This window comes from Bos indicus x Bos taurus, chromosome 1 (assembly GCF_003369695.1).
Source record: "Bos indicus x Bos taurus breed Angus x Brahman F1 hybrid chromosome 1, Bos_hybrid_MaternalHap_v2.0, whole genome shotgun sequence".
NCBI classification, from domain to species: Eukaryota; Metazoa; Chordata; class Mammalia; order Artiodactyla; family Bovidae; genus Bos; species Bos indicus x Bos taurus.
The window spans coordinates 124,169,043-124,184,029 of NC_040076.1; positions in this window are offsets into that span (position 1 = coordinate 124,169,043).

Here is a 14,987-nt window from a genome sequence, read left to right on the forward strand (position 1 = left end):
TGAGCACTGAAGAATTGATGCTTTTGAACTGCGGTATTGGAGAAGACTCTTGAGAGTCCCTTGGACTGCAAGGAGATCCACGCAGTCCATTCTGAAGGAGATCAGCCCTGGGATTTCTTTGGAAGGAATGATGCTAAAGCTGAAACTCCAGTACTTTGGCTACCTCATGTGAAGAGTTGACTCATTGGAAAAGACTCTGATGCTGGGAGGGATTGGGGGCAAGAGGAGAAGAGGACGACAGAGGATGAGATGGCTGGATGGCATCACTGACTGGATGGATGTGAGTCTGGGTGAACTCCGGGAGTTGGTGATGGACAGGGAGGCCTGGTGTGCTGCGATTCATGGGGTCGCAAAGAGTCGGACACGACTGAGCGACTGATCTGATCTGATCTGATGTTACTTTTCAACTTCCTGTTAATTATCTTGCATGAAATGTTATCTTCCTCTTCCAAATTTTCTTCTCGTTATTTGTATTACTTGCTTTTTGTTGAAATTTAGGAAGTTGGTGGTTTAAGGCTGCAAAGGCATGTCAGATAACATTAAAATGAACAGAAAACAAAGAGGTAAAAAACACTTGCCATTTATACAGAAAAATGGCTAATTTTAAATATATTATATATATATATACACATATATACATAACTGACATTTTCACTTTTTATACATACAGATGAATATATATATGTTATATATATACAGTTATATATGTTGTTGTTGTTTAGTCACTAAGTCGTATCCAACTCTTTGCAACCCCATAAACTGTAGACCCACCAGGCTCCTCTGTCCATGGGATTTCCCAGGCTAGATTACTGGCATGGGTTATCATTTCCTTCTCCAGGGGATCTTCCCAACTCAGGGATCGAACCTGTGTCTCCTGCATATACTACACTGGCAAGTGGATGCTTTACCACTGAGTCACCTGGGAAGCTCATATATATGTGTGCTGCTGCTGCTGCTGCTGCTAAGTTGCTTCAGTCGTGTCCGACTCTGTGCGACCCCATAGACGGCAGCCCACCAGTTCTGCTGTCCCTGGGATTCTCCAGGCAAGAGTACTGGAGCGGGTTGCCATTTCCTTCTCCAATGCATGAAAGTGAAAAGTGAAAGGGAAGTCACTCAGTCGTGTCCGACTCTTAGCGACCCCATGGACTGCAGCCTACCAGGCTCCTCTGTCCATGGGATTTTCCAGGCAAGAGTACTGGAGTGGGGTGCCATTGCCTTCTCCCATATATATGAATATATATATATATATATATATATATATGAAAGAAGATCCCTTCAAATTGGAAAGAAAAAGTCAAATTAAAAAATGGATAACGTTCACAGAGACACAGATCCTGAAAGAAGAAATACAAATGATTCTGAAGTATATGAAAATGACACAGTTTATAGTGAGAGCAATTCACATTAAAACTGCACTGCAACACAATTTTTTACCTGTTAGACTGGGTAAGAGCCAAAAACTTGGTAATGTCTTCTTATGGGCAAAACTTCAAGAAAGCAGGAGCTGAATGGGATTCCTATAGAACTGGAGACAGAGACCTCTCTGGAGGGTAAGGAACTAATAGTACTCCACAAGACAAATACACATGCCCTCTAAGCCATCGAAGAGTCACCTGATGCTAAGAGCCAATGCATTGTAAAAGACCCTGAGGCTGGGAAAGATTGAGGGCAGGAGAAGAAGGGGGCAACAGAGATGAAATGGTTGTATGGCATCATCAACTCATTGGACATGAGTTTGAGCAAACTCCAGGAGACAGTAAAGGACAGGGAAGTCTGGTGTGCTGCAGTCCATTGGGTTGCAAAGAGTCAGACACAACTGACTGACTGAACAACAACAGCTGAGCCAACAAAGTCAGTTTTAAAATATTGTCCCATATTGTATCTCTGGTAACAAGATGATTCACGGCAAAGTTATTTTTAAAACAAAATACTTGACTGAAAAGTAACCATACTCCAATAAAAATTAATAAAAGATTAACAAAATAAATGCCTTTAACAAAAACAGATATATAACTACAACTTAAAAGATTTAAAATCTTACTGTAGACAGCAAGGAAATGTAAAAAAATTCCAAACTAAGACGCTCTTTAGAAATTGGTAGACTTTTATCTTACCGGTAACATTAGAAATATCCACTCTAGAATAAAGAATACTTTTCTCAAACTAATAAAAATTAATAACCCCAAGTCATAGACTACTGGACCCTGCTCTAATTCATACATCGCATCAACATGGATTGTGAAATTCAAGAAAAACATTGACTTATAGAGATTTGGTTTAAAAATGAATGTAAAGCCCTTACCCCTGGTGATGTTAAAATATTGTCAGAAAAGCTTAATATCGCCACAGTCAAGTGTCTCTGTTCTTGTGGTATCAGCAATGTTCAAAAACTTCCACTGAGTCTTACTTCTGTCCCAATGTACCTTCCCATCTTTGAAAAGTGATACCAAATAAACTAACAAGCATACATGTACTGTGAAAAAAATACTAGAAACATCTAAATATCTGTCAATAGAGGACAGATTTAAAGAATTAAATATACTGCATGGGTGGTTTAGTCACTAAGTCATGTCTGACTCTTGTGACCCCATGGACTGCAGCCTGCCATGCTCCTCTGTTCATGGGATTTTCCAGGCAAGTTTATTGGAGTGGGTTGACATTTCCTTCGTCAGGGGATCATCCTGACCCAGAGATCGAACCCAGGTCACTTGCACTGCAGGCAGATTCTTTACCAACTGAGCTCCAGGGAATATCTAATATACTGCATACATACAGAGAAATAATATGTCTGAGGAATAGCAAAAAAAGGAAGACTGAGGTGCTAATATACTAATGTGTGTGTGTGTGTATATATATATATATATAGTGAAAATATCTTTAAAGATGTACAGTCCAAAAGAATGCACATAATATGATAACATTTGCTCAAGAAAAGTAGAATGATATATACTATTTTTGTTTATACTTATTTTAATTTTTATTTATTATTTTTGCTCATGAATAGTTTAAAAATGAATCATGTTGATTTCCAGTGTGAAGGAAAAGGACAGCTGAGATACAGAGCTGACAGAAAACTTTTTTCACTGTAAGTTATTTTATATTTTTTAATATTTAACTATATAGATACATTGCCCATTCAAAGTTAAATAAAATGCTTTAAAATTATTTTGATAGAGGCCTCATAAAACTAAGTTTGCTTCAACATCTATCTCACAAAATATAACAATATTCATCATAAGTTGAAAAAACCTACAATATAAATTTCTATTCATGGAAAAGTAGACTTTTTAATTTAAAAAATATATATAAGTAGGGACTTCCTTGGAAGTGCAGCAGTTAAGACTTCATGCTCCCAAGGCAGGCAACAAGGGTTCATTCAATCCCTGGGTCAGGGAACTAGATCCTACATGCTGCAACTAAGACCTGGCCAAATAAATAAATAAAGGCAACAACCAAAAGAATATATAAGTAGATTTTTTAAAAATATTTGCTCAATGATTATTATTGCCTGTTCCTAAAAATTATGCTTCTGGGACAGTTGATAGTTTTTAACTGTGAGCATCTGGAAACTGATTGTGTATAGAAATCCAAACTTTGGTATCCTGCAATCAGCTGCTGTGGCAATCATGTAGTTCACTCACAAGGAGCCACTTCAGGGAAGGAGATGAGCCAATACATTTCCTTATTTCCTGATTCATCTGTTACAAACCAACAGAATATGACTGCTGCTGCTGCTGCTGGTAAGTCACTTCAATCGTGTCCGACTCTGTGCGACCCCATAGATGGCAGCCCACCAGCCGTCCTGGGATTCTCCAGGCAAGAACACTGGAGTGCGTTGCCATTTCCTTCTCCAATGCATGAAAGTGAAAAGTGAAAGTGAAGTCGCTTAGTCAGGCCCGACTGTTAGCGACCCCATGGACTGGAGGCTACCAGGCTCCTCCATCCATGGGATTTTCCAGGCAAGAGTACTGGAGTGGGGTGCCATCACCTTCTCCTAACAGAATATGACAAGACTCATGATAAAGATCAAACCTCAGCTTCACCTGTATCATTATGGAGACTGGACTTTCTTTAAAGATAAGAATCAGGACCACAATTTAAGCAAGTGCATATATCTATTTTGAACACTGGGCAATAAGAAACGTCCATGATTTTAGCTACAGCGAGCTATTTGAGGAAACTATGATAGCAGGAAGACTATCCAGAATAGTCAGCCACTGCCAGAAATGAAACTCCTCCTGTACATTTCTGATTGCATCCCATGGAAATAATTTTTTGACTTCATAGCTTCCCATACATCTGTCATAACCTATTTACAATAAGTTCATTTCTAAATTATATACACTGACTTCTTTAGTAATAAACTATGTATAAAATCTATGAAAGAAATAGAAAAACTTTTTAAAAACCAAAAGATAAACACCTATAAAAGTTTTACTATTTCCATCCTGCACTCCAGGATCATGTACTCCTTGTGGTACACACAATCTAACATAGAATATAAAAATATTGAAACTCAGTAATTTTCTCATAATTTTCATACTATGAGAATTTTTGCTTGTGAATATAATTATAATTAATATCTGTACCCCATCTATTTGCCATGAAGTGATAGGACCAGATGCCATGATCCTAGTTTTCTGAATGTTGAGCTTTAAGCCAACTTTTTCACTCTCCACTTTCACTTTCATCAAGAGGCTTTTGAGTTCCTCTTCACTTTCTGCCATAAGGGTGGTGTCATCTGCATATCTGAGGTTATTGATATTTCTCCCGGCAATCTTGATTCCAACACTTGTGCTTCTTCCAGCCCAGGATTTCTCATGATGTACTCTGCATGTAAGTTAAATAAGCAGGGTGACAATATACAGCCTTGACGTACTTCTATTCCTATTTGGAACCAGTCTGTTGTTCCATGTCCAGTTCTAACTGTTGGTTCCTGACCTGGATATAGGTTTCTCAAAAGGCAGGTCAGGTGGTCTGGTATTCCCATCTCTTTCAGAATTTTCCGCAGTTTATTGTGATCCACACATGGCAAATAGACGGGGAAACAGTGGAAACAGTGTCATACTTTATTTTGGGGGGCTCCAAAATCACTGCAGTTGGTGATTGCAGCCATGAAATTAAAAGACGCTTACTCCTTGGAAGAAAAGTTATGACCAACCTAGATAGCATATTCAAAAGCAGAGACATTACTTTGCCAACAAAGGTCTGTCTAGTCAAGGCTATGGTTTTTCCAGTGGTTAGGTATGGATGGGAGAGTTGGACTGTGAAGAAGGCTGAGTGCAGAAGAATTGATGCTTTTGAACTGTGGTGTTGGAGAAGACTCTTGAGAGTCCCTTGGAATGCAAGGAGATCCAACCAGTCCATCCTACAGGAGATCAGTCCTGGGTGTTTATTGGAAGGACTGATCCTAAAGCTGAAACTCCAATACTTTGGCCACCTCATGTGAAGAGTTAACTCACTGGAAAAGACTCTGATTCTGGGAGGGACTGGGGGCAGGAGGAGAAGGGGATGACAGAGGATGAGATGGCTGGATGGCATCACCAACTCGATGGACATGAGTTTGGGTGAACTCCAGGAGTTGGTGATGGACAGGGAGGCCTGGTGTGCTGCAATTCATGGGGTTGCAAAGAGTCGGACATGACTGAGTGACTGAACTGAACTGAACTGAACTGAATATCTGTACCTGAACCAATAAGATGACTTATTTACTACCACCCCCCACAAAAAAAGAAAAAGATTTCATGGGACTTCTCTGGAAGTCTAGTGGTCAACATTTTGCATTTCCAAAGCAAGGGGAAGGGTTCAGTCCCTGGTCTATGAACTAAGATCTGACATACAGCACAGTTCAGTTCAGTTCAGTTCAGTCACTCAGCCGAGTCGAACTCTTTGAGACCCCATGGACTGCAGCACATCAGGCCTCCCTGTCCATAACCAACTCGCAGAGTTTACTCAAATTCGTGTGCATTGAATCGGTGATGCCACCCAACCATCTGATCCTCTGTTGTCCCCTTCTCCTCCAGTCTTCAATCTTTCCCAACATCAGGGTGTTTTCAAATGAGTCAGCTCTTCAGGTGGCCAAACTATTGGAGTTTCAGCTTCAACATCAGTCCTTCCAATGAACACCCAGGACTGATATCCTTAAGAATGAACTGGTTGGACCTCCTTGCAGTCCCAGGGACACTCAAGAGTCTTCTCCAACCCCACAATTCAAAGTATCAATTCTTTGGCACTCAGCTTTCTTTATAGTCCAGCTCTCACATCCATACATGACTACTGGAAAAACCATAGCCTTGATGAGACGGATCTTTGTTGACAAAGTAATATCTATGCTTTATAATATGCTGTCTAGGTTGGTCATAACTTTCCTTCCAAGGAGTAAACATCTTTTAATTTCATGGCTGCAGTCACCATCTGTAGTGATTTTGGAGACCAAAAAAATAAAGTCAGCCACTGTTTCCCCATTTATTTGCCATGAAGTGGTGGGACCAGATGCCATGACCTTTGTTTTCTGATTGTTGAGCTTTAAGCCAACTTTTTCACTCTCTTCTTTCACTTGCATCAAGAGTCTCTTTAATTCTTTTCATTTTCTGCCATAAGGGTGGTGTCATCTGCATATCTGAGGTTATTGATATTTCTCCCAGAAATCTTGATTCCAGCTTGTGTTTTATCCAGCCCAGCATTTCACATGATGTACTCTGCATATAAGTTAAATAAGCAGGGGTGACAGTATATAGCCTTATTGTACTCCTTTTCCTATTTGGAACCAGGCTGTTGTTCCATGTCCAGTTCTAACTGTTGCTTCCTGACCTGCATTCAGGTTTCTCAAGAGGCAGGTCAGGTGGTCTCGTATTCCCATCTCTTGAAGAATTTTCCACAGGTTATTGTGATCTACCCAGTCAAAGGCTTTGGCATAGTCAATAAAGCAGAAATAGATATTTTTCTGGAACTCTCTTGCTTTTTCCATGATCCAATGGATGTTGGCAATTCGATCTCTGGTTCCTCTGCCTTTTCTAAATCCAGCTTAAACATCTGAAAGTTCATGGTTCATGTATTGTTGAGGCCTGGCTTGGAGAATTTTGAGCATTACTTTACTAGCATGTGAGATGAGTGCAATTGTGCAGTAATTTGAGCATTCTTTGGCATTGCCTTTCTTTGGGATTGGAATGAAAACTGACCTTTTCCAGTCCTGTGGCCATTGCTGAGTTTTCCAAATTTGCTGGCATATTGAGTGCAGGACTTTCACAGCTTCATCTTTTACGATTTGAAATAGCTCAACTGGAATTCCATCACCTCCACTAGCTTTGTTTGTAGTGATGCAGCACAGAGTGACCAAAAATTTTTTTAATTCATTAAAAAAAAAAAAAAAGATTTCATGATTCTGAACCACACAGAAGGCTGTCTTCTATGTGTTTTGAATGAAGCAATGATTAAGAACTCATTATTTTTGTCCTTAAGGAGCATGGAACTCAGAAGGGATGTTGCAATCTATCCTTTTATGTAAAATCTACATTGCCAGGTACTGACAACTACCATACACTCAAATGATTTGTAGAGGGCAAATTAAAAGTTATTTCAATGGGAATCTTCTAGAAAGACATGACTGAAGAGGCTAGGCTACACCTTGGCTTTGAGTAACAAGGAGCTTCTCAACAAATGGAGATGAGTTTGGGCTGGTCATGGTAGGTTGTGACTCGGTTCCACATGGGGAGAAATGCAAGAGCAATATGGCAGAAGGATGTGGAATATTCAAAGGACAAGGAGAGGTGAGCTGGAAGTGTGAACTGGGAGTCATATTGTGAAGGACCTTGAATTGCTGGCTAAGGATGTTGGTGTTTACTTAACACTCATTAAAAAGCTCTGGAGAAGATGTGACAGAATTTAAAGAATTTTAAAACAAGAGTTAGGAAGCCCAGTTCTAACTCTACTTACAGTTATTTGAGATCAAGAAAATTAATCATTCTAAACCTTATTTTCTTCCCTAGATGAAAGCTTCTTTCATCTTTAATATTTTATGATTCCTCAAGGACTTATGAGTTTGCTTTGCTGTGATCTGGAATCCGGTTAAAAGTTCAGTTCAATTCAGTCACTCACTCGTGTCCCACTCTTTGTGACCCCATGGACTGCAGCATGCCAGGCCTCACTGTCCATCACCAACTCCCAAAGTTTTCTCAAACTCATGTCCATTGAGTCAGTGATGCCATCCAACCATTGCATCCTCTGTCGTCCCCTTCTTTCATCCCCTTCCGAGAACCCCATGAACAGTATGAAAAGGTTAAAAGTATATCTTAATAATCCAGAGGAGAGTAATGGTGGCCTACACTACGGAGGTGGAAATGGAAGAAGGCCATGGTGTCCACAACACTGGAACAATCACTACTCTGCTCTAGGCTTTACTTCAGAAAATTTTCCAAATGACACTAGGAAGGAAGAAAGAATATGAATGTCATTGCCAAGATCATACCCTAGGGCATAATGAGTAATTGGAAACAAGTGGTTAGGAGAGAGAAATGCAAGAGGATTCAAAACTTGTTAGCCTACATTATCAAGAGAATTTCAGGACCATTAACAGAGAAATTTGCATTTTAAAAGGAAAATATTTTAGGAGAAGGAGATGAGGACACTTTGCAGCCTTTTGAGGTTAAATATGTAGGAGATTGTCCAGGTCAAGTCCAGTAAAAGGACTTCCCTGATGGTCCAGTGGTTAAGGTGCTGTGTTCCCAATGCAGGTGGGCTAGGTTCAGTCCTTCATTGGGTAACTAGATTCTGTGTGCCAGAATTAAGACCTGGTCAAATAAATTAAAAAAGAAAAATAAATAAATAAACCGGGGCAACTTTATTTAAAAAAAAAATCTACTAAGAAGTTGTTAACTTGACATTGAATGATAGATTTGAGAGTCATGCCCCCAAAAAGGAAAATTCAAGATGAGAATTACAAGTAAATGCTTTCAAAGAGTTTATGAAGACATAAGAAAATGCCCAGGAAACTATTCTCAAGTGGAAAAAAAGTAATATATTTCGGTTGCAATGTATTTAAATATATGTTCCTAGATAAAAGGTAAAAACAAAATGATCAATACATTATAATTCCATCAACATTATTAATATATGAATGAATTTTATCCATTTTCTTCCAGTGTTCTATAATGAACATATGTTATTCTTATAAACAGAAAAGAAAAACAGTAAAAAAGAAAATGCAAAAATAGAAGCGATAAATTTTCTGTTAAACCTTGATAAGATTTTTAACATAAATATCTCTTAAAAAAGAGGTCTGTTTCAAAAATCCTTCTACTGACTAAAAATCACACTTCACAAAAGTCCAATGGACACAATGCAAGAATCAATTTTCTCAAGGCTACATGGTTCCAGTTACAAACAATAAGCTATTTATTCTCACATTCCTAGTAGAATTGGGCACATTCTCTCTGTCTTCTTCTGTAACAGGCTTCTGTATCCTTAAAAGAGAAACAGAGATATATCTGGGCATGGAGAAAACCTTTGAGGGAGAAAAGGTAATGCTAAGTGTCAAGATAGAAAACTTGAGCTTCAATACAGGACTGCCCCTATTAAAATCACTCCATCAACAAGTATTAAAACAAAGATTTCAATTTTAATTTTACAGTTTAATAAATGTTGGCAGCATCTTATTCTCTGGAGAAAAATTATATCAAACATAGGAGGAGTCTTAAACTGAAAAAAAAAGAAATTTTTATTAAATCTAGAATTAAGTAACCTAATTTGTTGGATCAGATATAACAAAAGTATAAAAAACAAAGTATATTGGCTTTGTCTACTCAGAAACTCACATATGTACTAACATTAACTACAGTTAGTCTGGAGCAGTATATAGTAATCAACAAGATACAAGATTTCAGGATTCCTCTGAAATTGGTTAGTATTTTTCCTTCTTAACTATCTTGAAGGGAGCTGTTTTATACCAAGTGGCCTGAGACATTCATTTCTCCTAATGGCATGGCTTGGTTTCATTGAGTTAGACAAGGCTGTGATCCTAGTGTGATTAGATTGACTAGTTTCCCGTGAATATGGTTTCAGTGTGTCTGCCCTCTGCTGCCCTCTTGCAACACCTACCTTCTTACTTGCATTTCTCTTACCTTGGGCGTGGGTTATCTCTTCACAGCTGCTCCAGCAAAGTGCAGCCATTGCTCCTTACATTGGACGAGGGGTATCTCCTCACCGCCTCCCTTCCTGACTTTCAACGTGGGATAGCTCGTCTAGGACCTCCTGCACCCGTGCAGCTGCTGCTCCTTGGACATGGGGTTGCTCCACCCGGCCGCCGCCCCTGGCCTCTTAATGAAACTAAGCCATGCCCATGGGGCAACCCAAATGGGTGGGTCATGGTGGAGAGATCTGACAGAATGTGGTCCACTGGAGAAGGGAATGGCAAACCACTTCAGTACTCTTGCCTTGAGAACCACATGAACAGTATGAAAAGGAAAAATGATAGGATGCTGAAAGAGGAACTCCCCAGGTCCGTAGGTGCCCAATATGCAACTGGAGATAAGTGGAGAAATAACTCCAGAAAGAAAGAAGGGATGGAGCAAAAGCAAAAAGAAACCCAGCTGTGGGTGTGACTGGTGATAGAAGCAAGGTCTGATGCTGAATAGGAACCTGGAATGTCAGGTCCATGAATCAAGGCAAATTGGAAGTGGTCAAACAGGAGATGGCAAGAGTGAATGTCGACATTCTAGGAATCAGCGAACTCAAATGGACTGGAATGGGTGAATTTAACTCAGATGACCATTACATCTACTACTGTGGACAGGAATCCCTCAGAAGAAATGGAGTAGCCATCATAGCCAACAAAAGAGTCCGTAATGCAATACTTGGATGCAGTCTCAAAAACGAGAGAATGATCTCTGTTCGTTTCCAGGCAAACCATTCAATATCACAGTAATCTAAGTCTATGCCCCAACCTGTAACGATGAAGAAGCTGAAGTTGAATGGTTCTATGAAGACCTACAAGACCTTTTAGAACTAATACCCAAAAAAGATGTCCTTTTCATTATAGGGGACTGGAATGCAAAAGTAGGAAGTCAAGAAATATCTGGAGTAACAGGCAAATTTGGCCTTGGAATACGGAATGAAGCAGGGCAAAGACTAATAGAGTTTTGCCAAGAAAATGCACTGGTCATAGCAAACACCCTCTTCCAACAACACAAGAGAAGACTCTACACATGGACATCACCAGATGGTCAACACCGAAATCAGATTGATTATATTCTTTGCAGCCAAAGATGGAGAAGCTCTATACAGTCAACAAAAACAAGACCAGGAGCTGACTGTGGCTCAGATCATGAACTCCTTATTACCAAATTCAGACTGAAATTGAAGAAAGTAGGGAAAACCACTAGTCCATTCAGGTATGACCTAAATCAAATCTCTCATGATTATACACTGGAAGTGAGAAATAGATTTAAGGGCCTAGATCTGATAGATAGAGTGCCTGATGAACTATGGAATGAGGTTCGTGACATTGTACAGGAGACAGGGATCAAGACCATCCCCATGGAAAAGAAATGCAAAAAAGCAAAACGGCTGTCTGGGGAGGCCTTACAAAGAGCTTTGAAAAGAAGAGGAGCGAAAAGCAAAAGAGTAAAGGAAAGATATAAGCATCTGAATGCAGAGTACCAGAGAATAGCAAGAAGAGATAAGAAAGGCTTCCTCAACGATCAATGCAAAGAAATAGAGGAAAACAACAGAATGGGAAAGACTAGAGGTCTCTTCAAGGAGATTAGAGATACCAAGGGAATATTTCATGCAAAGATGGGCTTGATAAAGGAAAGAAATAGTATGGACCTAACAGAAGCAGAAGATATTAAGAAGAGGTGGCAAGAATACACACGAAGAACTGTACAAAAAAAGATCTTCATGACCAAGATAATCACGATGATGTGATCACTGACCCAGAGCCAGACATCCTGGAATGTGAAGTCAAGTGGGCCTTAGAAAGCATCACTACGAACAAAGCTAGTGGAGGTGATGGAATTCCAGTTGAGCTATTCCAAATCCTGAAAGATGATGCTGTGAAAGTGCTGCACTCAATATGCCAGCAAATTTGGAAAATTCAGCAGTGGCCACAGGACTGCAAAAGGGCAGTTTTCAGTCCAATCCCAAAGAAAGGCAATGCCAAAGAATGCTCAAACTACCACACAATTGCACTCATCTCACACTCTAGTAAAGTAATGCTCAAAATTCTCCAAGCCAGGCTTCAGCAATACGTGAACCGTGAACTTCCAGATGTTCAAGATGGTTTTAGAAAAGGCAGAGGAACCAGAGATCAAATTGCAAACATCTGCTGGATCATGGAAAAAGCAAGAGAGTTCCAGAAAAATATCTATTTCTGCTTTATTGACTATGCCAAAGCCTTTAAGTGTGTGGATCACAATAAACTGTGGAAAATTCTGAAAGAGATGGAATACCAGATCACCTGACCTGCTTCTTGAGAAATCTGTATGCAGGTCAGGAATAAACAGTTAGAACTGGACATGGAACAACAGACTGGTTCCAAATAGGAAAAGGAGTACGTGAAGGCTGTATATTGTCACCTTGCTTATTTAACTTATAAGCAGAGTGCATCATGAGAAACACTGGACTGGAAGAAGCACAACCTGGAATCAAGATTGCCAGGAGAAATATCAATAACCTCAGATATGCAGATGACACCACCCTTATGGCAGAAAGTGAAGAGGAACTCAAAAGCCTCTTGATGAAAGTGAAAGAGGAGAGTGAAAAAGTTGGCTTAAAGCTCAACATTCAGAAAATGAAGATCATGGCATCTGGTCCCATCACTTCATGGGAAATAGATGGGAAAACAGTGGAAACAGTGTCAGACTTTATTTTTCTGGGCTCCAAAATCACTGCAGATGGTGACTGCAGCCATGAAATTAAAAGACACTTACTCCTTGGAAGGAAAGTTATGACCAACCTAGATAGCATATTCAAAAGCAGAGACATTATTTTGCCAACAAAGGTCCGTCTAGTCAAGGCTATGGTTTTTCCTGTGGTCATGTATGTATGTGAGAGTTGGACTGTGAAGAAGGCTGAGCGCTGAAGAATTGATGCTTTTGAACTGCGGTATTGGAGAAGACTCTTAAGAGTCCCTTGGACTGCAAGGAGATCCACCCAGTCCATTCTGAAGGAGATCAGCCCTGGGATTTCTTTGGAAGGATGGATGCTAAAGCTGAAACTCCAGTACTTTGGCCACCTCATGTGAAGACTTGACTCATTGGAAAAGACTCTGTTTCTGGGAGGGATTGCGGGCAGGAGGAGAAGGGGATGACAGAGGATGAGATGGCTGGATGGCATCACTGACTTGATGGACGTGAGTGTGAGTGAACTCCGGGAGTCGGTGATGGACAGGGAGGCCTGGCGTGCTGTGATTCATGGGGTCGCAAAGAGTCGGACACGATTGAGTGACTGAACTGAACTGAATGACAACTCTTCCAGGGCCACATGGATATAAATAAAAACAGAATTTATCCGTGTGATGTCATGACTAAAGAGACCAGACAGTGACAGAAGCAAAGAAGAGGTCATTCCTTACATATCATTTAGGCAGGAATTAACTCAGGTACCAGGTGCTTATCTGTCATTTCTTCACCCAATGAGAGTGATCCCTGGGTCAGCCCAGACTGCTGATCCCACATCAGAGGCACTAGAGAGTAATGTCCAGCTGAGTACTGGACCTAGCCTAGAACAGGCCTCCAAAAATAACTATAGTTGCACCATAATTGACTTTCTAATATCCTCTGCTTGTGATCTCTCCAGGGTTCTTGAAAAAAACATAGCCCATGTAAAGGATCACAGGCTTTGAAACTACAAAGACTTGTATTTAAATTCCAATGCCACCATGTGACATTTATTATATGCCCTTGGACAAGTCATTTAACCACTTGAAACTGAATTTTGGCCATCTGTGTAAATAAGGAGAGGGAACTCCCTGGTTGCTCAGTGTTAAAGGATCTGCCTGCCAAAGTAGGAGACACAGGTTCAATCCCTGATCCTGGAAGATTCCACACACCGCAGAGCAACTAAGCCCATGCACCACAGCTACTGAGCACGTACTCTAAGGTCGGGAGCTGCAACTACTGAAGCCTGTGTACCCTAGAGCCACAAGAGAAGAGAAGCCACTGCAATGAGAAGCCTGTACACCTCAGCTAGAGAGCAGCCCCCGCTCTCCACAACTAGAGAAAGGCCCAAGCAGCAGCAAAGATGCAGCACAGGCAAACATTAAATATATATATATATTTTTTAAATGAAGGGAGAAAATTTTACCACAGGAGATAATCATGAGAATTAACTGAGATAACTACATATTGATACAAATATAATAACTGTATCAACTCAGCGCTAGTATTCAAAGTCTTGTATTTAGGTTCTAACTGTAGTGTTGAAAAAGACCCTTGAGAGTCCCTTGGACTGCAAGGAGATCCAACCAGTCCATTCTGAAGGAGATCAGCCCTGGGATTTCTTTGGAAGGAATGATGCTAAAGCTGAAACTCCAGTACTTTGGCCACCTCATGCGAAGAGTTGACTCATTGGAAAAGACTCTGATGCTGGGAGGGATTGAGGGCAGGAGGAGAAGGGGACGACAGAAGATGAGATGGCTGGATGGCATCACTGACTGGATGGACGTGAGTCTGGGTGAACTCCGGGAGTTGGTGATGGACAGGGAGGCCTGGCGTGCTGTGATTCATGGGGTCGCAAATAGTCGGACACGACTGAGCAACTGAACTGAACTGAAAGAAGCAGAACCAACATGAAACAGATGATTGACAGGCCCTTACATACATACATACATGCATACATAGTTAGATACATAGATACAAGGATAAATACATAGCTATCAATACATAGATAGATAAACATATAATCAACAGATATATTCATGGAGAGAGAGAATGAAGATTATGGAGACTCAGAAGAGCTGATGATATAGTTCCAGTCAAAAAGCCAACAGACTT